This window comes from Equus asinus, chromosome X (genome assembly GCF_041296235.1).
Source record: "Equus asinus isolate D_3611 breed Donkey chromosome X, EquAss-T2T_v2, whole genome shotgun sequence".
NCBI lineage: Eukaryota > Metazoa > Chordata > Mammalia > Perissodactyla > Equidae > Equus > Equus asinus.
The window spans coordinates 59,029,869-59,057,867 of record NC_091820.1 but is presented as its reverse complement, the minus strand read 5'-3'; the positions used below and the strand labels follow the sequence as shown (position 1 = coordinate 59,057,867).

The 27,999-nt window shown below is 35.4% G+C and overlaps 1 long non-coding RNA gene across 1 annotated transcript in view; it reads left to right on the top strand.

The window, feature by feature from the left end:
- Window positions 1-1,061: 1,061 nt before the first annotated feature.
- Window positions 1,062-27,999, top strand: part of LOC139042751 (uncharacterized) — a 34,752-nt gene continuing 7,814 nt past the window's right edge. The window contains exon 1 of the long non-coding RNA XR_011499867.1: window positions 1,062-26,869. This is a non-coding gene — a long non-coding RNA (uncharacterized lncRNA). The remainder of the gene's footprint in view (window positions 26,870-27,999) is intronic.

Sequence of the window (27,999 nt, the reverse complement as noted above, 5' to 3'; positions counted from 1 at the left end):
ATTTGGTATATACAGCTATTAAGAGAGAAAACACAAAAACAGTGTATTTTCCCAGACATTTGCCAGCTTAAATGTCCTTCATTCTTTTCTGAGGATCCATGAAGTTTCATTTACTTCAGTATGAAGAACTTCCTTTCTCATGTGTCGTAATATAGATTTGTTTGTAACAAATATTCTTAGTTTTCTTTTAGTGAGAATGCCTTTATTTTCTCTTTATTTTTAAATATTTTCACTGGATATACATTCAAGATTGACGGGATTGTTTGGGGTTTTTTTCCTCACAATTTAAAGGTGTTCCATGCAGTTCTGGCTGGAAGGATTTATGATGAGAAGTCAAACTATAGGATCATTGTGCCCACTTATATATCATTTTTCTGTTGCTGAAGATTTATACTTTGTCTTTGGCTGTAAACACTTTAACTATGATGTGCCCCAGGTGGGCTTCTTTGCTTTTATAATGCTACATGTTTAGCATTTTGTATCTGCAAATTTTTATATTTCATTGAGTTTGAGAAATTTTCAGTCACTACAAAGTTTTTCCCCATTTCTCTCTGTCTCATCTCTTCTGATATCCCAATCACATCTATGTTTAACTGTTTGATGTGATCTAATAGGTCTCTGAGGTCCTGTTCAGTTCTTTCCAGTCTTTTTTATTATTATTTCCTTCACCGAGAATAATTTCTATCGATCTGGTGTCAAGTTCACTTACTCGTTCCTCTGTCACACCTATACATCATACGGAAGCTAACTCCTTTCAGTGAACTTTTCACTTCAGAAACTGTATTGTTCCTTTCTACAATTTCCATTTGTTTCCTTTTCATGACTTACATTTTCTTATTGAGAGTTTCCATTTTTCTGTTGAGATTTTCATGCACTGAAAATGTTTTACTTCATGGAGAATAGCTAAAATTCCAACTTTAAAATTCTCATCTGCTAGTTTCAACATCTGGTTCATCTTAAAGATGGAATTAATTTTTTTTTCTCTAGAGAATGTGCTACATTTTCTTGGTTTTTCCTCAGTCAAGAATGAACATTGTAATCCACAGGAAAACCACTGAAAAAATAATGTAAAAAAAAATAGCTAAATACCAAACAGGAAAACTAAAACGGAATTCTAAAACTATTCAATTGCTCCCAGAAAAGCAAGAAAGGAAGAACAGATGGACTAATAACAACAGAAATGTAGGGGTCTGGAATTGGCCACCCCAACATATGTCTCTTTGGCATCAGGATGATTTGAGGCTGATCGCTTTTGATAAACTGGTACAGGGAAGGAGGCTCTGAGGAATGGAACTTGCCCTTTGCTAGGACACATTTACATTTGTAAGGTAAATCTCTATCTGTAAAAGGTGTCTCCCTCTCTGTACCAGGAAGAAGAAAGGAGATGACCTTCTCTCTAGAAACTCTTAATCAATACCAAAGGCAAGGACTTAAATCTGCATTTTATTGTGCTTGTCTGGCAGCCTCCTGTAACTGACTTCCCTCTTCCTCCCAATGTTGGCATTTCTTTAAGGATTAAGCATCTTTCCTTAGGCTAGGAACTGACTGCTGTGCTCACCTGTGACCACCCAGCTCAAGACAATAGACTTGCCTCCTGCTACGCCCCCTGAGATAGCAGACCACTACCTGCTGTGTCCATCAAGCGCTGTGCTGACAGGGCAATCTTGTCACTATTGTGGGAGGGACATTTCAATCTGATGTGAAACACCCTGTTTGGGGGTATATAACCACTCTATGCACCCCACTTCTTCAGTGCCCTTTCTTCCTTCGGGAGGAAAGGCCCTGGGCCATGGTTCCTCATAAAGCTTTGTTTAATTTTCTCTTGCTATTCTGTCTCATGTGAATTTAATTCGTTCTCCGGCCAGACGAACACACATTTGGGAAGAGGAAATGTCTTCCTCCCCTACAGAAACAAGTAGCCAAAAATAAAATGGCAGACCCCAGCCACGGCATATCAACAATTACATTAGATGCTAATGGAATATATGCTCTGACTAGAGGCAGAGACTGCAAGAATGGATTAAAAAACTAAGAAAACTAAATACAAAGTACAAGAGATGAACTTTAAACATAAAGATGCAAATAGATTGAAAGTAAATGGATGGAAAAAGATATCACAAGAAAATAGTTAGCAATTTAATAAGACAAATAAAATGGTTATATTAATAGCAGATAAAACAGATTTCAAAACAAAACGTATTACCAGAAATCAAGAAGGACTCATACTGATAAAAGGATTCATTCGATAAGACATAACAATTATAAACACATATGGCACTCAATAACATAGTATCAAAATACATGAGCTAAAGACTGATAAAAGTAAAGGGAGAAACAAGCAATTCCACATTCATGCTTGGTAATTTTAAACCTCTCTCCTAGCAACTGATAGACCTAAAAAAAAATTCAGGAACACATACATGCAAAGAAGATATGAACAACATTATCAATCAACTAGATTCAATTGATATGTTTAGATACTACACCAAAAATGGCATAATACACTATTTTCAATTGTACAAGGTAGGTTTACCAGGATAGACAATATTCTAGAGCATAACATAGTCCCAATATAACTAAAAACATTTGGATCATAATGAATATGTTCTTTAACTGCAATAGAATTAAACAAAAACAATAAGGTAACCAGAAAAACCCCAGATATTTGGAAATTGAAGCATCTTTAAATAATCAGAGTCAGTGAAAAAAATTCTAAGAGAAATCAGATGACATTTTGAACTGAAAGATAATAAAAATATAACCAAAAAAATCTGTAGGACGCAGCTAAATAGAGAAATCTGTAACTTTAAATGCCTATGTTTGAAAAGAAGGAAGGTCTTAAATCAATGATCTAAGCCAGGGATCACTGAGCTACAGCCCTCAGGCCTGCATTGTCATTGTAAGTAACGTTTTATTGGAACACAACTACATTCATTCACTTAAGAATTATCTACAGCTGACTTTTGCTACAATGGCACTATTGAGGAATTGTGAAAGACCATATGGGCCATAAAGCTAAAGTATTTATGTCGCCCTTTAACAAAAAGTTTGCCCACACCTGATCTAAGCTTCTACCTTATGAAAGTAAAAAGGGAAAACAAATTCAAAGAAAGTAGACGGAAATTATAAAGAACAGAAATCACTGAAATAAGAAAGAAAATAAAGAAAACAAATCTTAAAACTGATAACCCAGATAGATTGATAAAGAAAGAAAAAGACAGATTTCTAATATCAAGAATTAAATAAGAAACATCACTACAGACGCATCATACATTCAAAAGATAATAAAAGAATATTATAAACTGACGTGGAATGGTTTCCAAGAAACAATATTAAAAAGAGAAATCAACATGCAATATGCTAAAGAACATATATAACATGCTACCTATTGTATAAGAAAGGAAACTAAGAAAATATGTATCTGGGTTGGAAGAATAAACTAGAAAACATTGAAGTTGGTGATCCATAAAGGATGGGGAGGTAAAGTGAGGTAGAAAAGATACAGGAGAGAGTGACACTTCTCTGAGAGTTCCTTTTTGTACACTTCTATAACTCTTTTTTTTTGAGGAAGATTAGCCCTGAGCTAACATCTGCCACCAATCCCCCTCTTTTGACGGAGGAAAACTGGCCCTGAGCTAACATTTGTGCCCATCTTCCTCTCCTTTATATGTGGGATGCCTGCCAGAGCATGCCTTGACAAGCAGTGTGTAGGTCAGCACCCAGGATCCGAACAGGCAAACCCTGGGCCAGCGAAGCAGAGCATGTGAACTTAACCACTGTGTCACCGGGCTGGGTCCTACACTTATAACTTTTTAAAGCACACTACTATCCTAAATACTCAAAAAGTAAAATTATATCAATAAGAATGTGATGGAAGAAAAAATAAAACTAAACAAATGAACCTAGTTATATTTTGAGTTTTTAACATACGGAAAGAATGAAAGGAAGGCAAATGGAATGGGAAAAGGGAAGAGAAAGAGGAAAGGGTAGAGGAAGGGAAGGGGTGGAGGAAGGGGAGGGAAGGGGCAAAGGAACAGAAGGGAAGGAGCACGGGCAAGGAAGGGAAGTAGGAAGGATGGATTCAAGTATCTTATCAACACAGTATTTGACAATAAACCCTCAGTCTTGGGAGGGGGGATGTGGGCGTCAGGGGACAAGGAGCAGTAGAAGTGCACACAAATCCTTAACTATTTTTAGTAGATTTGTTTATTGGTTTTTGGGTGAAGCAATTTTGAAACTATTTTAGATATATTATAAGACTGCATAATTGAATAAACGTTTTTCATGTTGGAAGCCAGTTTCCTCACTGTCCATAAAAGGAAGATACAACTATAGAATGGGGAAAAGCAAGAAAGAACACTGTAGGGATGGACTGGAACTAAAGGTACAGTATGAACTCACATAGGTTCTAAAATAGACATTCGTTTGTGTGTATACATATTTGTGTATCTTTGTATATAAATGCATGAACTTCCTAGCTCTGAATACTGAAAGGCACAAGAAGCAGACCCCAGGAGCAATGAGCAACCTAGTGCCAAGATCTTGGTTTCTAAGTACTATTCTTCCAATAAAAGGAACCAAGGCTCCTAATAAAAACAGATAATCACAGGATGAGGCAGGATACGCACAAGATGAGTCTTAAGATGAGAAAAGTAAGGAAATGCTTAAATACATGTTGGGGACATATCGCACAGACTCAAGGAAGAGTTTGAAGGGGCTTCCACTGGCCAAATCTAGAACATTTTGAGGACAAAAGTAATTAAGAAACATAATGAACTACAAACCATTGAAAAAGCTAAGGATTTGAATCTCTCTTGATAATTAATAAATATATCAGAGAGAAGGTAGGTCTTGTGCTTACAGAATTATGAGCCTGACTGAGGCCTGACTGGTAAATGTGGAGGAAGCACCAGAGTTGCAAAACAATCATGGTAAAGAATGAGCAAGGAAGAAGGTTAAATCTAGGGGGGGGGGCATTTTGATAGGCAGCAGGATATTTTCATGATCTTAAAATGTCTCACTACTTTGTGATGGAATCACCGTGTACCTACACCATGAATATTCTGGTTGCCAGACTGTACTGCAATTTTGCAAGGCTGTGGAAATCCTGCATATTAAAGAAGGGTAAAAAAATATGACAACTAAATACAACACTTGCCTCTAGACTAGATCCAGGAGTAGAGGGGATAAAAATTCTATAAAAAACATTGTTGCAGAATATGAAGGGTAGTTTAAACAAATGAGATTGACAAACGTACTATGGTTATAAAAAACAACTCCTACTCTTAGGAAGTACCCACTGAAGATTTAGGGGCAGAGGGTTAAACGGTCCAGAAGAAAACAATTCATACAAGGTGGAGAGGGAGGAGCACAAAAGATAGAACAAGTGGTGTAAAATGTGAGCAATAGACAGATCTTGACAAGAGAATACATGTGTTCCTTGTATTATTTTTTGGTAAGTTTTTGTAAGTTTGAAATTATTTTCAAATGAAAAAGTTTTTTAAAAGAAAGAGAGGAATGCTCTCCAGAATATTAAAACAAAAACAAGTGTTATAAATCAAAATCCAGAATATTAAAAAAAAGTTGTCACAAATCAATTAACAAAATTAAAAGACAATCAGAAACTTCAGAAAAACCAGAATCATTAATAAGCCTATGAAAAGATCTTCAACATCACTACCAATGAGTGAAAGGTAAATTAAAGCACAACATATCATTTCATATGCATAATATCGGCAAATTCTTTTCAAAGTCCTGAAAAGCATAAGCATGGGGTAAAAGGGATATGGAGGGAAAAGAAAATAATAGTGAGAAACCAATATTCTCATACTCTTTGGTGAGAGTGTAAATTGAGATAAACACTCTGGAGACTAACACATATTTTGCCTTAAATACAACACAATTTCACTTTAAATAAAAACACTAAAGAAATCCTCACGGATGTGCACAAGAAGTCAAATATTTTACTGTAGCATTAGATTTAACCGCAAATAACTGGAAACAACCAGTCCATCAATAGGAAAATAGAGCCATTGTATTTTCACCAAGTCAAACATGATACAGTAAGTGAAATGAATTAGCCAGATCAACACATTTATCAACATAGATAACTTCAAGGGTAAGACATTAAAAATATTTAAGAACTAGTATACGCACCAACCAATCACAAAGGACACTGGCTGTAAATAACAACTATGGCCACACCACTCTGTACTTGCTGAATATCCTATATCTTAAAAATAATGATGAGTAAGGGGCTGGCCTGGTGGCACAGTGCCTAAGTTTGCAAGCTCTGCTTTAGCAGTCTGGGGTTCGCAGGTTCAGAGCCCAGGTGTAGACCCAGCACCACTGGTCAATCCATGCTGTGGCAGCATACAACATAAAATAGAAGAAGATTGGCACAGATGTTAGCTCAGCAACAATCTTCCTCAGGTAAAAAGAGGAAGACTGGCAATCACTCAAGGCCAATCAATCTTCCCCACCAAAATAATAAAAAATAAAATAATGATGAGTGAAAAACTCAAGTTGTGTAATAAAATATGATAAAATTTGTATAAAGTTTAACAACAAGAAAAATACCATTAACATATAACTAAGCAGGAAAAGTATACAAAATGCATGGTAAGGATATACCACCTCAGAATAGGACTTACTTGTGGCATGGGATAGAGAGGTACAAAGGGGACTTCAACTGTACCTATGATGTTTAAATTTTTTAAAAATGTGAAATATGATAAGGTATAAGATTTGTTAAAGCTGGGTAGTGGTAACAAATGTTCAGTATGTCATCCCCAATGTTTTCTGTTTCAAATATTTCATTTAAAAAATTTTATTTGGGGGCCGACGCCATGGCTGAGTGCTTAAGTTCGGGCGCTCTGCTTCAGCGGCCCAGGGTTTTGCGGGTTCAGAACCTGGGTGCGGACACGGCACTGCTCGTCAGGCCATGCTGAGGCGGCATCCCACATGCCACAACTAGAAGGACCCACAATTAAAATATACAACTCTGTACTTGGGGGGGGAGGGGGGTTGGAGAGAAAAAGCAGAGGAAAAAAAACAAAAAGACTAGCAATAGTTGTTAGCTCAGGTGCCAATGTTTAACAAAAAGAAAAAAAAATTATTTAAAAATGTTAGATGGCTTGTTATTTCAACAGAATGAAGTACAAATTACCAAGGAAGGCATTCTAGGTTCTGTATATTCTAGCTCTAAACTACTTTTCTTGTCTCATCAGCTATTGCTCTCCACCTCACATAACCCTTATGTTACAGATACAAACAATATATCACTCTAAATATTCCATAAACTTGCAAACAGACATGCCTTTGCTCTTACTTTCTCTCTACTTAGAATATCCTTTTCCCCAATCTATATGAGGAAAAGATTATACTAATTCTTGAAAGCCAAACACAAATGTGACCAACTCTTTGAAATCACCTTTGAAAACTCCATTCAGAATGAGCCCTTCTCTGTGTTCTCTTTCCACAGCAGTGAGTATATTCTTTTACTATTATAACACATCACATTGTCATTTTGTTGATCACTGAAGCTAGAAGTTTATCATTGTTGTAGGTCTTGCCAAAGAACAATATTTTGGCTTTGTTAAGTTTCTCTACTATCTGCCTGTTTTCCACATCACTGATTTCTATTCTATTATTTACTTACCTCTACTTACTATAGGTTTACTTTGTTCTTTTCATAACTTCCTAAAGTGGAGCTTAGGTTACTGATATTTAGACTTTTTTCCTTAACAGTAAAAGCATTTAATAAATAAAAGCATTATAATTTTCCCTCGAAGCACGGCTTTAGCTACATTCCATGAATTTTGACATGATGTATTATCAATATCATTTGGATCAAAATATTTTCTGATTTCCCTTTGACTCTTAGATTATTTAGAATTGTGTTACTAATTTCCAAATATATGGGGTATCTCTAGATAATTTATTTTGACTGATTTCTATTTTAATTTTGATTATACATTGAATTTTTTTAATTCATATTTTGAATATATATTGGTTTCAATCACCTTAAATTTATCATAACATATTTCATGGCCCACCATGTGGACTATGCTGGTGAACATATGATGTACACTTGATAATGTGATTTGGCAATTTCGGGGTGCAGTGTTAAACAGTTACCAATTATATCAAGGTGGTTGATAGTATTCATCTGACCATCTATGTCTTTACAGATTTTTTGGTCTAGATATTCTATCAACTGCTGAGTCAGGTGGCAAAAATCTCCCACTGTAATAGTGGAATTACCTCTTTTTCCTCTTAATTTTGTCATCTTTTGCTTTATGTATGTTTAACCTCTATTATTAGTCATATACATTTAAGATTGTTATGGCTTCCTGATGAACAGACTCTCACCAATATGAAATGTCCCTCTTTACTTCTTATAATAGTCTGATTTGTGGTCTTACTTATCTGATATTAACAGCATCCCTTCAGCCGCTGTCTTTATTTTAAGTAAATCTCCTGGTGACATCATAAAATTGTATCTTGCTTTTTTTTAATCCATTCTGATAATCTGCCTTTTAATTGATGTTTAGTCTGTTAACATTTGATCTAATTACTGATATGATTGCTTAGGTCTCCCATTTAATTATTTGTTTTCTATTTGTCCTCTCTGTTTTCTGATCCTCTATTCCTCTTACATCGTATCACAAAACTGATCACTCAAATTACAATTTCAGTGCCTACCCATAGTAGGACTTATACTGAGGCAGCACTCAATACAACTGTAAAATAAATAAATGAGCAAAACGAGACAATTTTAAGATATAAATAAAGACTTTTTAAGGGGCAAATTCACACAACACATACACAAAGAAAACACTATATATTAACATAAAAATAGAATGATTTATATTCAGCTTTGGAAAATACAAATAATTTGATAGTTCCAGAAATTTATAATGTTTTACACTTAACAAAACAAAACAGAAAAGTACTAAATCCATGAAAACAGCAAAGCACCTCATTTTTTTGCAATTTTCCCTACTCCATTTTCTGGGATTGAGACCATCACGTCAAAATGATGACAGGCACTAAAACGAGTAGGAGGACTTTCTTAGCCTCCTACCCCTTATAATTCTGTGCTTAATCTTTTTCTTCTTCATACCTTTCCTAAGATGGAGGATAATTTTGCTTTGAAGATTTTCCCTTTTAAAAATTCTTTTCTAAAGAAATAATCATATTTTCTAAAAAAAGAATGCTAACTTTTTAAAATCAAGCAATTCAGGAAAGCACAAATAAAAAAGCATAAAGTATTAAAAACCTTATCATTAAAAAAACAGGCTTAACATTTACTGAACATCTTTTGGACATCTCTCTGCATATAATTTAGAAAGAAAAACATAGGTAGATTAAAAACATAGTTACGGGGCCGAACACATGGCCGAGTGGTTAAGTTCGCGCACTCTGCTTCGGCAGCCCAGAGTTTTGCGGGTTCAGATCCTAGGCGCAGAATGGCACCGCTCATCAGGCCATGCTGAAGCGGTGCCCCATGTGCCACAACTAGAAGGACCCACAACTAAAATATACAACTATGTACGGGGGGACTTTGGGGAGAAGAAGGAAAAACAACTCATTCTTTAAAGAAAAAACATAGTTATAAATAACTTCATTAACCTAGGATTATATCACAAAGTGGCTGCTAGGGAGAGGAGAAGTGATTGGAAAGGAGTACAAGGAAACTTTCAGGAGTGATGGACATGTATTCTATTTTGTCAAGTGGAACATCTACAGTGCATTTTAATATATATGAATTATATCTCAATGTTTTAAAATGGGATTATATGAGCTTTTATTTTAAATGACTCAATTTTATCTCCTTGTTTTAAAGAGAAGAAAAAAAAGGAACAGTGAAGAAATTACTCAAGTCCAGATGTTATTTCACAAGAAATGTAATTTCCAAAAGGATACCCTAAAATGTTTTTTTGATGAAAACTAATGTGTAAACATTATATATATTTTTACCACATGTTAACTTTAGAGTAAGCATTGACACAATACAACGAAGAATGACATTAGAAGAATGAGGATAATTACTCCTACATCTCCTCATAAAAATATAAATTTCTGTGGCTTAAGTATTTCTACTTTGTCAGGGCTTATGACACATTTTGTTGTGTAACCTTAACTCCCTCAGTTTATCTTCTAGTTCAATACTTACATAGATTCAGTGCTTACCACTAGCCCTTTTATCACAGTTACTCTATTCCTGGATCTTTATTTTTCTTTATTTCTTGGTTAACTCCATTTCACTGTCAGATACCTTTTTCAAGAAGGGCTCATGGATGCTAACTCCATGAGTTTATATTTCATCATTTCTGCCTGTCTCCTTAGTACTTCAAAAGCAACTTGACTTTTTTGAGTGATTTGGTGACAAATCTTTGGGTGAATTCCAGTCACTATGGTGAACTTGAGTGCTATGGAAAACCTCCCCTCAAGCAACTCAAAGTAGAAATGCTGGATAAAAAAGAACATACTAATAAAAATGCAAAAGACAGATCAAAAAGAAGAGAAAAAATTCCTCAGCTACCAGAAACAAAGAAATCAAAACCACTGCTGTGAAGCCTGAGCAAGAAATGTGATGTCAAGAAAGAAAAGGAGCTTGGGCAGGGCTTCCTGCATGAGGTCAAGGCCTTTTCTATCTAAAAAAGAGAGTGACACTTCAGTTTCCACAAGCAACATATAAAAGTACCCTTCACCCATCACTGCCAATAATAATTATTTAATTTTATCCCTCTCTATGAGATGAGAAATGATATTGCACTAATAATAGAACTTGCATTTCCTTCAGTATCTTTTCCATGTTTATTATTGATTTGGGTATGCATTTCCACCCATTTATCTTTCACCCATTTATCTACTATTTTTCCTATCTTTCACACACTTATCTACTATTTTTCTTACAAACTACCTGAAACAACATAGGTAGTAACCCTTTATCTTTGGTGTGCAATGCAAATTAGTTTTCTTCTGAATTCTGTTTTTGGTGTATTTTACCATAAAAGTTTTTATTTTTAAACTTTATATATTTAAACCTATCTTTAAAAAGGATTCAAGTTTCTGTTTTAGTTGGAGGCTGCAATTTTCACAAGTGAAAAATGAATTTTCAGAGGTATTAAAAATGTTCAAGTCCTCACATTTTCATCATTTCCTACTTCATGCAACTCTTAAAGCCTCAACAAATTTATTATCAACAATTATTGGGATCATATTTTCAATTTTTCTCCAAGTATTTTTTTTTTTGGTCATGGCTTAATTTGCTAGAGACCAACGGCCATTTGGGCAGACAAACCAGATTTCTGACAAAGAATACTACCATGGATGAAGGTCATTTCATAATGACAAAGTTTAAGAGAGACAATGTCAAATGTTTATGAACAGTTTCAAAATAACAAGCAAAAATTGATAGAACTGCAAGGAGAAACAGACTAATGAACAATCATACTCAAAGATTTCAATACATTTCTCTCCATAATTGATAGAAAAAAGTGCACAGAAAATCAGTAAGGATACAGAAGACCTGATCAACTCAATCAACTAATTTGACCTGGCTGCTACTTATATAACATTTCAGTCTACAATTCTTCTTAAGCACACACTGAACATTTATTAAGATAGATGACAATCAGGGCCATAAAACAATTCTAAGTAAATTTAAAAGAATGTAGGGGCTGGCCCCGTGGCCGAGTGGTTAAGTTCGCGCGCTCCGCTGCAGGCGGCCCAGTGTTTCGTTGGTTCGAATCCTGGGCGCGGACATGGCACTGCTCATCAAACCACGCTGAGGCAGCGTCCCACATGCCACAACTAGAAGGATCCACAACGAAGAATATACAACTATGTACCGGGGGGCTTTGGGGAGAAAAAGGAAAAAATAAAATCTTAAAAAAAAAAAAAAAAAATTTAAAAGAATGTAAATCATACAAAGTATATTCTTTTGATGCTGGCCCTGATATCAGTTCCCCTACATTAAATCCAGCATATATGGAGTTTAGAACCAAAACACTCATTCCCTGCTTACTCTCTGGTTTCCCAGCTCCAGAATCCACTATCTGCCGTGGAGACAGACACGGCCAAGGACAACCATCTGGATTCCTTATCATCTCCTCCTCCTCCCTCGAGGAGCTTCCCAAGGCTGAACACAGGCTGGTGGGTAAATGACCAAGGCCACAGGCTCCTCCCTGTCCCTACAAACAGAAACATTCCTTACAACCTTTAAAACCCCTTGCCTCCCATTTTCCGAGAAGACGAGATGAAAAGGGACGAATTTTAGGGCTCACTCTCATCTCCCAGCTAATAGCACCTGAAATAAAAACTCTTTCCTTGCCATAAGCCTGGCATTACAGTTTTTATTTGGCCCCTCGTGTGGCGTGTAAGGAACCTATGTTTGTAGGCACTGACACGGACTACAAGAGAATTAAAATAGACAATAACCACAGAAAGATCCTCCAAATACATGTAAACCAAACAGCACATTTATGGACAAAAGAAGAAATCAAGATGGAAATTGGAAACTGTTTTGAATAAGATAAAAATGAAAAAATATATCAAAATTTGTGGGATGTCACCAAAGACGTACATAGGAGAAAACAGCATAAAATACCAGCATGAAAAAGAAAAGTCTTCATATAGACAAGGAGAACTGATCGGTGGTTACCAGGGGAAAGGGCGGGTGGGGGGAGGGCACAAAGGGTGAAGTGGTGTACCCACAACATGACTAACAATAATGTACAACTGAAATTTCACAAGGTTGTAAACTATCATAATCTTAATTAAAAAAAAAGTCTTGACTCAATGACTTGACCTTAAGAAAATAGAAAAAGAGCAAATTAAACTAAAAGTAAGCAGAAAAAAACCAATAAAAACCAGATCAAAAGTCAATAAAATCGATAAAATAAAAAAGAAAATTAATGCAGTCAAAATGTGGATCACTGAGAAGATCAACAAAGTTGATAAACCTCTAGTCAGGCTGATTAGGAAACAGAGAAAAAAAGCAAGATGGTCTTTTCACAAATGACGAAGATGACATTATGAGAAATTTTAAAGATATAGAAAGTGAATTTTATGAACTTTATGTCAATAAACTCAATGAGATGAAATGGACAAATTCCTTAAAAGATCAAACTATCAAACCTCACTCAAAAATATATATATAAGCTGAACATTAATTATCAATTAAAGACATTGAATTAAACGTTTAAAATCTTCCAAAAAAGAAAACAGTAGGCCAAGATAGATTCACTGGTGAATTCTACCAAACACGCAAGAATGAAATAATATGGAGTCTATAAACATTATTCCAGCAAACTGAAGAGGTATTACTTTCCAAATCATTTTAACGCATTAAGCCACAATCACCCTGATACTAAAACCTCAAAAAGACATTACAGGAAAACTACGAACACATCTCCCTCATGAAAGTAAATGTAACAATTCTTAACAAAACTTTAGCAAGTCCACTCTAACAATACATAAGTAGGATAACGTATCCTGATAAAGCAGAGTTTATCCCCAAAATGCAGGCCTGTTTCAAAATTCAAACCACAATCATTGTAGTTCAATATACTGAATTCAAAAAGAAAAACCATATAATCATCTCAATGAACACAAAAATAGCGCTTGACTAAATTAACAGCCCATTCAAGACTTTAAAACTCTCAAAAGACTAAGAATGAAAAGAAACTGCTTTACCCTAATAAAGGAAATCTACAAAACAAAAACCTACAGCTACTACCATGCTTAATGGTGAAAGTCCCAATGCTTTCTCCAGAAGGGAAGAAGACAAGGATGCCCATTCCCACCACTTTTACTCTACAGTGTTCTGGGAGTTCTAGGCAGTAAATATAATAGTAATAATTTCTAAATGAGATTGGAAAGGAAGAAGTAAAACTGTCCTTATCTGCAGGTGAAATGATCCTATATGTAGAAAATACTAAGGAATCCGGATTAAAACTACTACAACTAACAAAGAAGTTTAGGAGGTAATAGAATACAAGAATTAAAGCCCCCAAATCAACCTATTTCCACAGCAGCAATAAACTATCCAAAAATGAAATTAAGAGAACTCCATTCTGAATAGCATCAAAAGAATAAAACATTTAAGAATAAATTTAACAAAAGAAAAGAAAGATTTACACATTATAAACTACAAAACATTCCTTGGAGGAACTGAAGGAGATGTATAAATAGAAGTAAATGGAAATCTATGTTCATGGATTGGAAGATGCAATATTATTATGAAGACAACTCCCACCAAACTGATCTACAAGTCAGTGCAATCCATATCAAAAGCCTAGCGAGGTTTCTTTTGCAGAAAATGGCAAGCTGATCCTAAATGCAAGGGATACAGAATACCCAAAACATGAGAAAACAAAGTAGTAGGTCTTTCATTACCAGATTTTAAAGCTATGGTAATCAAGACAGTGTAACACTGATGAAAGATTACATACAGAAAGTAACTGATATATTGGACTTCACCAAAATTAAAAATTTTAGTACTTCAGATAGACGCTATAGAAAAAAAGACAAGCCACAAAGTGGGAGGAAATATCTGTAGGTCATATTTCTGATAAAGTACTTGTGTCATATATATACATACACATACATACACACACAGACACATATAACTCAGAATGAAATGAAAGAAAATTAGAAATGGAGAAAAGATTTAAATAATATTCCACCAAATATATACAAATGAGTAATAAACAAATGAAAAGATGCTCAATCTCATTAGAGTTTAAAGAAATGCAAAATAAAATCACAATGAAATACCACTTCACACTAAAATGGTTACCATCAAAAAGACAGGCAATAACAACGGATGATGAGGATGCAGAGAAATGTGAACTCTCATATACTGTAGGTGGGAATGTGAAATAGTACAGCCACTTTGAAAAGGTTTGGCAGTTTCTTTAAAAGCTAAATAAATACTTAGTCCATGACCCAGCCATTCCACTCCAAAGAATCTACACAAGAGAAATGAAAACATACATGGACACGCACATCAACATTCATAACATTTATTAACAATAGCCAGAAGAAAAAGAAGTGAAACAATTCAACTTTATATCCAGTGTTGAATAAAGAAATAAAAATGCGGTATATCTATAAAACAACAGAATAAAATACTGATACGTGCTACCACAGAGATAAACCTCAAAAGGATCTTAAGAAGTGGAGGAAAACTCAATATAATAAATATCATATGATTTCATTTATATGAAATATCCCAAGAAGGATAATTATCAGAGACCAGTGGTAGCCTGGGACTGGGGACGGAAAAAGGATTGACTATAAACGGTCTTGAGGGAATTTTTGGAAACAATGAAATGTCCCAAAACCAGATTGTGGTATGAAAGGCGACATGAACGGAACCATATTAAAATAAATCTGGAACAGTCATTTCACAGGAATTACCTTGCACATCTTGTTTCATCTTCCAAACTGGATCAAACTGCTAACATTCTAAGAAGTCAGTAAGGACAAGAATATCCTGTTTATAAGGACTCATGAAATGGATTTTACTGATGACGGCATCACTAACTAATCAATGATGTACTAGTCTAGTCTTTTACCTGACAACCGAATCTCAAGCCAATCTATGAATTACAAACCTATCATAAACTCATCTAACACCAATGAACTCTTCTTTAATACAACTTATCTAATCTTCCTCTCTTTTTCCAAAAAACACCCCAGAGTGCTTCTCCTGTAATTGGGACACTATTTGGGTTTCTACCTGAATCTGTGCTCCCCGAACTGCAATTCTTTGATCCCAAATAAACACTTTGCCTCTTAAATTGGTTTCTGTTTTTGTAGCTTGACAGTGGTGATGACTGTAAACTATAAAAACTTACTAAAAATAAATGAATTGCACATAAACAATGGATAATTTTTATGGTATGATATTATACCTCAATAATGCTTAAGAACCAAACTGAAAATTTTTAACTAAAAAAAAACATCTACAGTAAAAAAAAAAATTCACTTGAGATCTCAATAGCAGAATGGAGACAGGAAAAAAGAATCACTGAATTTGAAGACATAGCAACAGAAATTACCCAATGTAAGCAACAGAACATAAAAAAGGTTGATACAAAACACAGACTCGGGACCTTACGGGGCAATATCAAAACGTTTAACACACAAGTCATCAGAATTGCCAGAATGAGAAAAAAAAAACTGCACAGTAAAAAATGTTTGTAGGAATATCAGCTGAAAACTTTCCAAATCCAAAGAAAGACAAATCCACATATTCAACCACATCAGGAAAACCAAACAAGATAAACCAAAAGAAAAACATACCCATAGATATCACAAACTGCTAAAAGCCCAAAATAAAGAAAAAAATTTACAAGTATCTATAAAAAACAACACATTTCATATGGGGAAACAATGATTCAAGCAACTTCAAATTTCTCATAAGAAACCATGCACAACAAAGATAGTAGAACAACATCTTTAAAATGCTGACAGAAGGAAAATCATCGAACACCTCTTCATCCAGTGAAAATGTCCTTCAGGAATGAAGGCTGAAATGAGTACATTCTTAGATGAAGGAAAATAAAGAGAATCTATCTCAAGGAGAGTTGAGATGAAATGATATGAGTTCTTCTGAAGATAAATGATATCCAAGAGAAGATAGGATATTCAGAAATGAAGGAAGAATAGAACTAGTAAGTGACTGAGCAAATATAAAACACTATTTTTCTTCTCTTAAGTTCTTTAAAATATGCATGATTCTTGAAAGCAGAAATCTTAACACAGTCTGGGGTGGGCTTTCAAAATAGATAAATGTAAAACACATGGCAACTATTTTAAAAATCAATGGGGGATTATAAAGAGGTCTATAGGAATTTAAGGCTTCTGTTTTACTTGAAGTGTTAAAACATTATATAAAGTGTTAGGTGACTGCTGGGTATGTATATTGTAATCTCTATAGCAACAAGGACAACAAAAGAAATTTAAAGAGATGTAACCAAAAAGTTGAAAAGAACATTAAAATGGAATACTAAAAAATATTCAAATAATGCAAAAAAAATGAAAAACAGAGAAACAAACAAAAATAACAAAGACAACAAAGCTCAGACATGTAAAAAACAGCATCACTATAAGCCTTAAGAGGAGAAAAAGGCTTGACAACTGCAAACTAATTGACCCTAGAAGTGAAGTCATAGGGCAAAAAATTATATAGAAATTTAGAGAAAGGAAGATGCCTGCAGGGAAAAACAGAATCTAAGCATTTGATTGAATGCCACAAAAAGTCATATAAAAGCAGATAGGATGATTAAACTAAAAATTATAATAAACTGCTAAACAGGAGAATGAGAAGCTCCCTAGGGGTTTCAAAAACGGGTCAAGTCCCACTCACCTGCAGCCTTTACCAACCGGTGGCCAAAGGGAAGATCACAGAGAAAGATTCCCTTGGTGCTTTTTGGGGGAGGGGAGCAATAACTATGGCTGAAATTCTATCCAGTTGCATCTCTCCTATCTCTCTTACCAACAAAAAAGTTCTTAATCTAAAAAGAAAACCATTAAAATCTGTAGCCTTGAGCGTTGGTTAGAGAAATAGAGGGCAGATCAAAATTAATAACAGGCTTATCTCCCCTAAGGCATAAAAGCCTAAGTGCACACCATGGGGATACCCACTGGTTGAAACCAACTACATCTGGGCAAGGGGAGAAAAAACAAAGCTTTAGCCCTGTGGGAGGAACTGGAATACATGCTGAGAATAGCATCGTGTTGAAAGTACAAGAAGACTAGTGAAGACCATACCCAAGACCCAGATTCATGGTGCCTGCTTAAGACAGTCTTAATCGGAACATTAGAGAACGCCCCCCAATTCCTACCCCCAACCACATGCTAACGAGGATGGAGTAAAATTAGAATGATATACAGGGGAAAGCCGAAGGAGACAGGCCCTCTCTACGGAGCACTGCAAAGGCAGAAACCCAAAGCCAAGCAGGGACACAAAAAGTATCATTACATGGTCCCAGGTCTCTGGTGTACTGGGGGAAACCATAATAACAAGCTTCAAAACCAGTCCAATATTCACTACTTTGACACAAAACTCTACATTAACAGCCTAGACAAAGACAAGGTGTGCTTTTCTGAAAGAATAAAAACTATTTACTTCAGTATCTACTATCTTATACAACACGTCTGACCTTCAACAAAACTTATAATATATACAAAAACAAAGGGACAAAAAAGTCTGAAAAAACCCGCAATCTTCAAAACCATGCTCAGATATAATCTAAGATATGGGAAATAACAAAATTTAAAATAACTAAGATGGGGGCCGGCCCCGTGGCTGAGTGGTTAAGTTCGCGTGCTGCGCTTCGGCAGCCCAAGCTTTCGCCGGTTCGAATCCTGGGCGCGGACGTGGCACTGCTCGTCAAGCCATGCTGGGGCGGCATCCCACATGCCACAAGTGGAAGGACCCACAACTGAACAATGCACAACTATGTACCGGGGGGCTTTGGGAGATAAAGGAAAAAATAAAATCTTCAAAATAACTAAGATAACATGTTAAAAATGTAGACAACAGGCAAGATCACATAGGTAACATCAGAAAAAAGATGAAAACTATAAGAATCAAATGAAAAAAGTAGCAATCAAAAACACATTAACAGAAATGAAGAATGTCCTTAATGGACTCATAAGTAGAATCAACACAAAGAATCAAGAAACTCGAACAAAGGTCAACAGAAACTACCCATACTAAGAAGCAAACAAAGTAGAGGAGAAAAACTCATTCATGACAGAAATACATAGACAGTAAAAAGATCAGTGGTTGCCAGAGCTTGGGGGTAGGGGGTGAGGATAAATAGGCAGAGTACAGAGGATTTTTAGGGCAGGGACTGAGTATGATACTTTAATGACAAACATATCATTAAACATTTGTTCAAACCCACAGAATGTAGAGCAGCAAGAGCGAACCCTAATGTAAACTATGGACTCTGGATGCTGATGTGTCAATGTAGGCTCATCAGTTGTAACAAATGTACCACTCTGGTGGAGGATGTTGATAACAGGCAAGGCAATGTGTTGTGGAGGGAGGGGGAATACGGGAAATCTCTGTACCTTCCTCTCAATTTTGTGAAATAGAAATGGCAAGCAGTAGGATACAATGGAGTATATGAGGAAGACATTTGGTGTAAACCTAATTCGGCCTGAGTTTGTTTTTTTTCCAAAAGGGCCTAATGTGGCCACTGAGCACGCACAATCTATCTGCTTTAAACATTTACTATGGCAAGAACAAATGGCCTTAAGATAAAGGTGCAACTTCTCCCTACATTGGCATTTCCTTAAGGATAAGAATCTTTCCTTAGGCTAGGAACTGACTGCTGTGCTCACCTGTGACCACCCAGCTCCAGACAACAGACCTGCCACCTTGCTGTGTCCACCGAGACAGCAGACCCACCTGCTGTTTCCATCAATCGCTGTGCCAACAGAGCAGTCTCGAGACTATTATAAAAGGGACATTTCAATCATATGTGAAACATCCTCTTTGGGGGTATATAACTACTCTGTACACCCCACTTCTTTGGTGCCCTTTCTTCCTTCGGGAAGAAAGGCCCCGGGCCATGGTTCTCACATTTTAGCTCAGAATAAACTCACCCAAATTTTCATTTATAGATTGGTTATGGATTATTTTCATCGACATTTGCAATGAACCTAAAACTGCACTAAAAAATAAAACCTGTTAAAACCTGCCGGGGCTGGCCCTGTGGCCGAGTAGTTAAGTTTACACGCTCTGCTTCAGCAGCCTACAGTTTGCCGGTTCAGATCCTGGGCACACACCTAGCACCGCTCATCAAGCTATGCTGAGGTGGTGTCCCATATAGAAGAACTAGAAGGACCCACAACTAGGATATACAACTATGTACTAGGGGGTTTTGGGGAGGAATAAAGAAGAGGAAGCTTGGCAACAGATGTTAGCTCAGGGCCAATCTTTCTTAAAAATGAAAACAGCCCATACTCCTCTAGGAAGCAAATTTATCAAATGGCATTAGTCTTCTGCCTTCAGAGCTATTTCTAAAAATGCACATTTTCCCCTATATTTCCTTCTAGATGTCATATAGTTTCTCTATGATTCATTTTAATTACTAAACTTGTTTAATGAGTGAGGTATGCGTTCACATTTTTTTGTATGTGTTCCTCCAATTGTTCCAGCACCTTTTGTTAAAGAGATTTTCTTTTCTACGTTAAATGGTCTTTGCAACTGTGTTGAAAAATAATTAACTAGGTTTGTGTGGTTCTATTTCTGGACTCCTTACTCTGTTCCACTGATCTTTGCATTTCTCGTTTCACCAATACCACACAGTATTGATTACTCCATCTTTACCATAAGTCTATAAATCAGGTAGTGTGAGCTTTCAAATATTTTTATTTTTACTTTTTAAAATTGTTTCAGTTTTTCTGGTTTCTTTGCATTTTTACATAAATTTGAGAATAAGCTTGTTAATATCTACAATAAAAGGTTGTTGAGATTTTGATTGGGATGACACTGAATCTACACATGAAAACGCAGCGACTTGATATGTTACTGAGTCTTCTAGTTCATGGACATAGAATTTATCCCTACTTATCTAGATCTTCTTTGATTTATTTTATTAATGTTTTGTTGTTTTCAGCAAAGAGAAAATTATGAAAGGAGCAGGAGGAAAACAATACATCACATACAAGTGACCCCAAGAACCTTTACAGGTGACTTCTCATGAGAAACAACAGAGACCAGAGGCAGTGTGTGGTATAGCCAAAGTGCTAAAAGGAAAAAAATGACAACCAAGAATCTTATCTTCAGAAAAACTATCTTTCAATGGGGAAAAATTAAGACACAAAAAAGGACTAAGAGAACTCATTGCTAGTAGACCTGCCTTAAAAGAAAAACACCTCCTTAAAGATGAAAAGAAATGACTTTAACTCAAATCTATATAAAGAAATAAAAAGGGCCAGAAAAGCTAATTACATAGATAAACATAAGTGACTGTATAAATATACATTTTACTCTTTTCTTCTTAAATGATTTAAAAGAGAACTGCATAAAAGACACAAGCATAAAACAACTATAAAACTGTTGGGCAGTAACACATAAAGGCCTAATTCATATGACAACAGCACAAAGGAGACAGAATGAAGAAAGCTATATTGGAAGATTCCATAGAATATCGGACATGAATTAGTATTAATCTGAAGCAGATGTTTAAAGCTAATATGCATATTATAACCTCTTGAGCAACGATTTTAAAATAAACTAAGAGATACACTAAAAATGAGAGTTCCTATTGCTACACATCCTGGCCAGCGATTGGTATTCTCAGGTATTTAAAAGTTTTAATCATTCTAACACGGGCATAGGGACATACTATTTGTTTCTTCTTTTTAATTGAATTTCTCTAGTTGTGAGTGAGCATCTTTTCATTTGCTCATTTGCCATCTTGTATCTTCTTTGGTGAGGTCTATGTTCAGATCTCTTGACCAATTTTCAATTGGGTTCTTTGTTTTCTTATTGTTGGGTTCTAAGAGTTGTTTCTATACTAGATAAAGTCCTTTACCAGATATGGGTTTTTCAAAATTTTCTCCTAATCTGTGGTTTGCCTTTTCATTCTCTTGACTTTTTTCCACGGCAAACATTTTAATAAAGTCCTACTTATTAATTTCTTCTTTCTGGATTATACTTTGATGTATCTAAAACTCATCACTAAACCCAAGGTCATATATTCTCCTGTATTTTCTTTTAGAAGTCTTACAGTTTTCCTTTTTTTCCTTAACAAGCCTTTTTGTCTTTTTTTGTTTTTCTATATGCGAGCAATGAACAATCTAAAAATGAAATGAAATGAAGAAAGCAAACCCATATACAACTTCAAAAAGACTAAATATTTAAGAGTAACTTAACAAAAAACTCCAAGATTTTTACAGTGAAACTTACACAATGCTGTTGAAGAAACCAAAAGAGATCTAAATAAATGGAGAAATATTTCATGTTTAAAATGCATTACAGTTAAGATAGCAATTCTCCCAAAACTGAACTATCAAGTCAATTACAACCACTATAAAAATTACAGCAGACTTTTTCCAGAAAATAGTTGACTCTAAAACTTATATGAAAATGCAAAAAATTCAGAATAGCCAAAAGTATAAATTTGGAGGACTCCCTCTGCCACATTCAAAAATTACTACAATTATCAGGACAAAGTGCTACTGGAATAAGGACAGACATATTCATCAATGGAACAGAATTGAGAGTACAGAAATAAACCCTTAGCATTATGGTCAATTCATTTTCAACAAAGATGCAAAGGAAATTCAATAGGGAAAGGATAGTCTTTCCAAATTATGGTAATAGAACTATTGGATATCTACAACCAATCAGATGAACTTAGACCCTTACTTCAGAACATACATATACAGTACCTTAAAACGTATGCAGAAATCTAACTGTAAAATGTAAAACTATAAAACTTTTAGAAGAAAACATAGAAGTAAACCCTTGAGACACTGGGTTAAGCAAAGGTTTGCTAGATTTGTTACCAAAAGAATCATACCTAAAAGGAAGAATTAAAAATGAGACCATCAAAACTGAAAACTTTTTGTTTCATAAGACACTAATAAGACAATGAAAAAGGCAAGGCATATGCTAAAAGAAAATACTTGCAGATCACATATCTGATAAAACGCTATTATCCAGAATATACCAAGAACTGTTATAACTCAATAATATGAAGGCACACAATCCACTTAAAAATTGAGCAAAATATTTAAATAGACATTTTACCAAAGAAGATATATGAATGGCTAATAAGAACACGAAAAAATACCCTATTCATTAGTCACTAAAAAAAAATGCAAACTGAAACCACGAGGTGCAATTTTACTCTAACAGAATGTGGTAACAAATGTAGACAAAGGTGGCCAGCCCCATGGCCAAGTGGTTAAGTTCGCACTCCACTTTGGTGGCCCAGGGTCTTGCCAGTTCAGATCCTGTGCGTGGACCTAGCACCACTCATCAAGCCATGCTGAGGCAGCATCCCACATAGCAGAACCAGAAGAGCCTACAACTAGGATATACAACTATGTACTGGTCCGGGGGCGGGGGGGTGGGTTTGAGGTGAAGGAAATAAAAGAAGATGGGCAACAGGTATTAGCTCAGGTGCCAATCTTTAAAAAAAAAAAACATGGAGAAAGATATGAAAGTCATTAACGTTGCTGGTAGGAACGTAATATGTTACAGTTACTTGGAAAACAAATTTGGAAATTTCTTAAGAAGTTAAACATAAATTACCACATGAGCCAACAATTCATACACAAGAGAAATAAAAACATCTACACAAAGATTTCCAAGTAAATGTTCACAGAAGCATAATTTATAATAGCCAATAAAACAGAAACAATCCAAATTCCAAGAGTTTAACGGAGAAACAAAAGAGTGGTATACTCAGACAACTGAATATTATTCACAAATAAATGGAATACTGATACATATACTAATATGGATGAACCTCAAAATAAACCTACATAAAAGAACTCAAACACAAAACACTAAGTATTACATGATTCCAATTGTATGAAATGTCTAGAAAAGGCAAATCTACAGAAACAAAAGTAGGTTAGTGTTTGCCTGGGGTTAGAAACAGAGATTAAATGTAAACTGGTATAAGGAATGTTACTGGGGTGGTGAAAATGTAAAACTAAATTATGGTGAGGGTTGCAGAACTCATTAAATTTACTAAAAGTCATTTAATTGTACACCTTAAATGAGTAAATTATATGGTATGTTAGTATTTCCTGAAAAAAGGCTGTTTTTTAAAATTGAAATTGTCTAAACATCAAGAGTAAAAAGACAAACACTGTCATATAGGATAAAACACAAGCCAATCCACCTACCTACTTATTCTATCCGACCTAAAAACCCAACCACCAACGTACTTACTATGAAATACACACACACGCGAACTATACAGACATACAAAAATTAAAAGTAAAATGACAAAGAAAGATACAGCAAGAAACACTAACCAAAAGAAAAAGTTGAAAATCCCTGAAAATTAAGACAAAGTAAACATCAGAACAAAAAAGTTTATCAGAGAATAAAAAGGAACATTATGCAAAGATAAAGGTGTGACATCTTCCAACAGCATAATCATCCCATACCTATGTAGGGGACCTGGAAATTGCCACCCCAAGATATGTCTCTTTGGCATCAGGATGATTTGAGGCTGATTGCTTTTGATAAACTGGTACAGGGAAGGAGGCTCTGAGGAATGGAACTTGCCCTTTGCTAGGACATATTTACATTTGTAAGGTAAATCTCTATCTGTAAAAGGTGTCTCCCTCTCTGTACCAGGAAGAAGAAAGGAGATGACCTTCTCTCTAGAAACTCTTAATCAATACCAAAGGCAAGGACTTAAATCTGCATTTTATTGTGCTTGTCTGGTAACCTGTAACTGACTTCCCTCCCCCTCCCAATGTTGGCATTTCTTTAAGGATTAAGCATCTTTCCTTAGGTTAGGAACTGACTGCTGTGCTCACCTGTGACCACCCAGCTCAAGACAATAGACTTGCCTCCTGCTACGCCCCCTGAGATAGCAGACCACTACCTGCTGTGTCCATCAAGCGCTGTGCTGACAGGGCAATCTTGTGACTATTGTGGGAGGGACATTTCAATCTAATGTGAAACACCCTGTTTGGGGGTATAAAACCACTCTATGCACCCCACTTCTTCGGTGCCCTTTCTTCCTTCGGGAAGAAAGGCCCTGGGCCATGGTTCCTCATAAAGCTTTGTTTAATTTTCTCTTGCTATTCTGTCTCATGTAAATTTAATTCGTTCTCCGGCCAGACGAACCCACATTTAGGTAGAGGAAAAGTCTTCATCCCTACACGTATATGCATCTAACAAAAGATTTTCACAATGCATAAAACAATAAATGACAGGTAGGAAATAACAAGTAAGCAAATTCAAAATTAGTTTGAGATTTGAACACTGATCTCTCAGAAATTAATAATACAAACAGGAAATTAGAAAAGATATGCAAGGCCTGAACAACACTATCAACAGCTTGATATGATTATGGAACACTCCAAAGACTAACAACAGAACACATATTCTTCTAAAATACACATGTATAACATTCATCAAGATAGATCATGTTCCGGTCTGTAAGAAAAATCTCAATGGATTAAGAAAATAATAATAATACAAGGGCCATTTTCAGAATATAAAATTAAACTAGAAATCAACAACAAAGATATCCAGAAAATCCCCAAACAATTGGAAATTAAATAACAAAACTCTAAATAACACATAGATGAAAGAGAGTCTCAAGGGAAATTAAAACATGGATTGAACTAAAAGACAATGAAAATACAATACATCAAAATCTGTGAGATGCAGCTAAAGAAGTGTTAACAGAAAAATTTACAGTATTAAATAAATGTATTAGGAAATAGCAAAGACCTAAAATCAGTAACGAAAGCTTGTACTAAAGAAAGTAGAGAAAGAACAGCAAATTAAATCTAAAGCAAGCAAAAGGAAGGACATAATAAAGATCTAGAGCAGATATTGAAACAATACTCAAAAAAAGTCAATAAAACCAAAAGCTGGGTCTTTGAAAACAATGATATAACTGATAAACTTGTAGCCAAGCTGACCAAAAAAAAAGGAGAGAGAGAGAGAGAGAAACTATAATATAAATCATCAGTATCACAAACGGTGCCAAAGACATTAAGAGAAAATGAAGGAATACTACAAACAATTCTATTCTCATGAATTTGATAAATTACATGAAATGGAATAATTATTTGAAATACACAGACTACCAAAACTTGTTCAAGAAAACCTGAATAGCCCTATATCTTGTAAATAAATTGGATTGCAAGGTACAAACCTAAAGATGAAAACTTCAGGCTTAGATGGTTTAACTGGTGAATTCTACCATAAAGGAAGAAATAACATCAATTTTACATAAACAATTCTATTAAAACAAAAAGGGGAAAACAGGTTCCAATTATGAAGCTAATATTACCCTGTTCACAAATCCAGAGAAACGTTACCAGAAAAGAAAATTACAAATCAGTATGTCTAATAAACACAGACGTAAAAACTGTGACAAAACTTTAGCAAATCAAATTCAGTAACATAAAAATATTATATCACAATCAAGTGGGTTTCATCTGAGGAACACAAGGTTAGTTCAACATTTAAAAATGAATGAAATTCTGTATCAACAATTTAAAGAAGAAAGATGACAATCAACTCAATAGATTTAGAAAAAGGCACTTGAGAAATTCAACAAAGTTTTTTTTATCTTTATTTTTATTTTTTTTTGATGTACATATTTCTAATTCTGTGTAGATTACATCATGTTCACCACCCAAACACTAATTATAGTCCATCCCCTCACATGTGTGCCTAATCACCCCTTTTGCCCTTCCCCCTCCCCCCTTCCCCAATGGTAACCCACCAGTCCAATCTCTAATGCTATGTGGTTTTTTTTCTGGTTGTTTTATCTTCTACTTATGATTCAGATCTTATGGTATTTGACTTTCTCCCTCTGACTTATTTCACTCAGCATAATACCCTCAAGGTCCAGCCATTCAACAAACTTTCATGATAAAAACTCAACTAAAAAGACAATGGCAAGTGCTTAACCTAACAAAAGGCATGGATGAATGACCTACAGCTAACAAAGACTGGAAAGAAGAAAAGTATGCCCTCCCTCTCTCTTCTATTCAACATTGGAAGGCCTACCAGTTCAATAAAACAAGAAAAACAATTATAAGGCATATATCTTTGAAAAGAAGGAATTTAAAAGGCCTTTATTTGGGGCCTGGGCCAGTGGCGCAGCAGGTAAGTTTGCACGTTCTGCTTCTCAGTGGCCCTGCTTCTCAGGGGCCTGGGCTTCTCAGTGGCCCAGGGTTCACTGGTTCGGATGCCGAGGGCAGACATGGCACCGCTTGGCAAAAGTCCTGCTGTGGTAGGCATTCCATATATAAAGTGGAGGAAGATGGGCACAGATGTTAGGTCAGGGCCAGTCTTTCTCAGTAAAAGGAGGAGGATTGGCAGCAGTTAGCTCAGGGCTAATCTTCCTAAAAAAAAAAAAAAAAGGCCTTTCTTTGCAGAAAATATTATTTTCCATCTGGAAAATCTCAAATAATCTACCCAAAAGAACCTCTTAGAATTAAAAAGTGAGTTTAGCAAGGCTGCCGAAAATGAGGTAAATAAACAAATGTCAGTCAAATTCCTATGAGTAATTGGAAGTTGAAATAAAAAAGTAAAAGTAATACAATTTATAGTACCACCCCCCAAAAAGGAAGTTCTTATGTGTAAATCTAACAAAATATGTACAGGATGCAGATGCTGAAAAATGACAAAACATTAATGCAATAAATCAAATAAAATCTAGATAAATAAGGAGAGATACTAAGTCTACAAATCAGAAGACTCAGTAAAATACCAAATCTCCCCTATTTGATTTATAGATTCAATATTATCCCAATCAAAATCTCAGTAACCTCTTTATGTAGACTTTTAAAGATAAGACAGAGACAATAATGTGGAAAGAGATGTTCTGAGACACAGCACAAAGGTGGGCCCTGATTACCCATGCTTCCACCAACTTGGAGCTTTCCTTTGACCTACTATTGTCAGTCTATATGACTAGCCTTCATTCCTGTTCGGATAGAAGTCTTGCCCTGTACCGCAATCCTTTGGTTCGGGTCCTGCTCCAATCTGAACCAACCTACAGGGGACCACATGCTAATATCTGCCTGCCTGAGCAACATAACCACCTAGAAGTTTCCCGCTGAAATGTTCTACCTACCAATTTGGATGCCAACTCTCTGAATATCAGGCCAGATCAGGCACACATTTGCCCTGCCCCTACCCCCAAACATACACTTCAGACCAGCGGTTTTGAAGCTTTCATAAGAGTTAACACTGTGAAAACTACTGAGGGCCCAAAGAGCTTTAGTTGATTT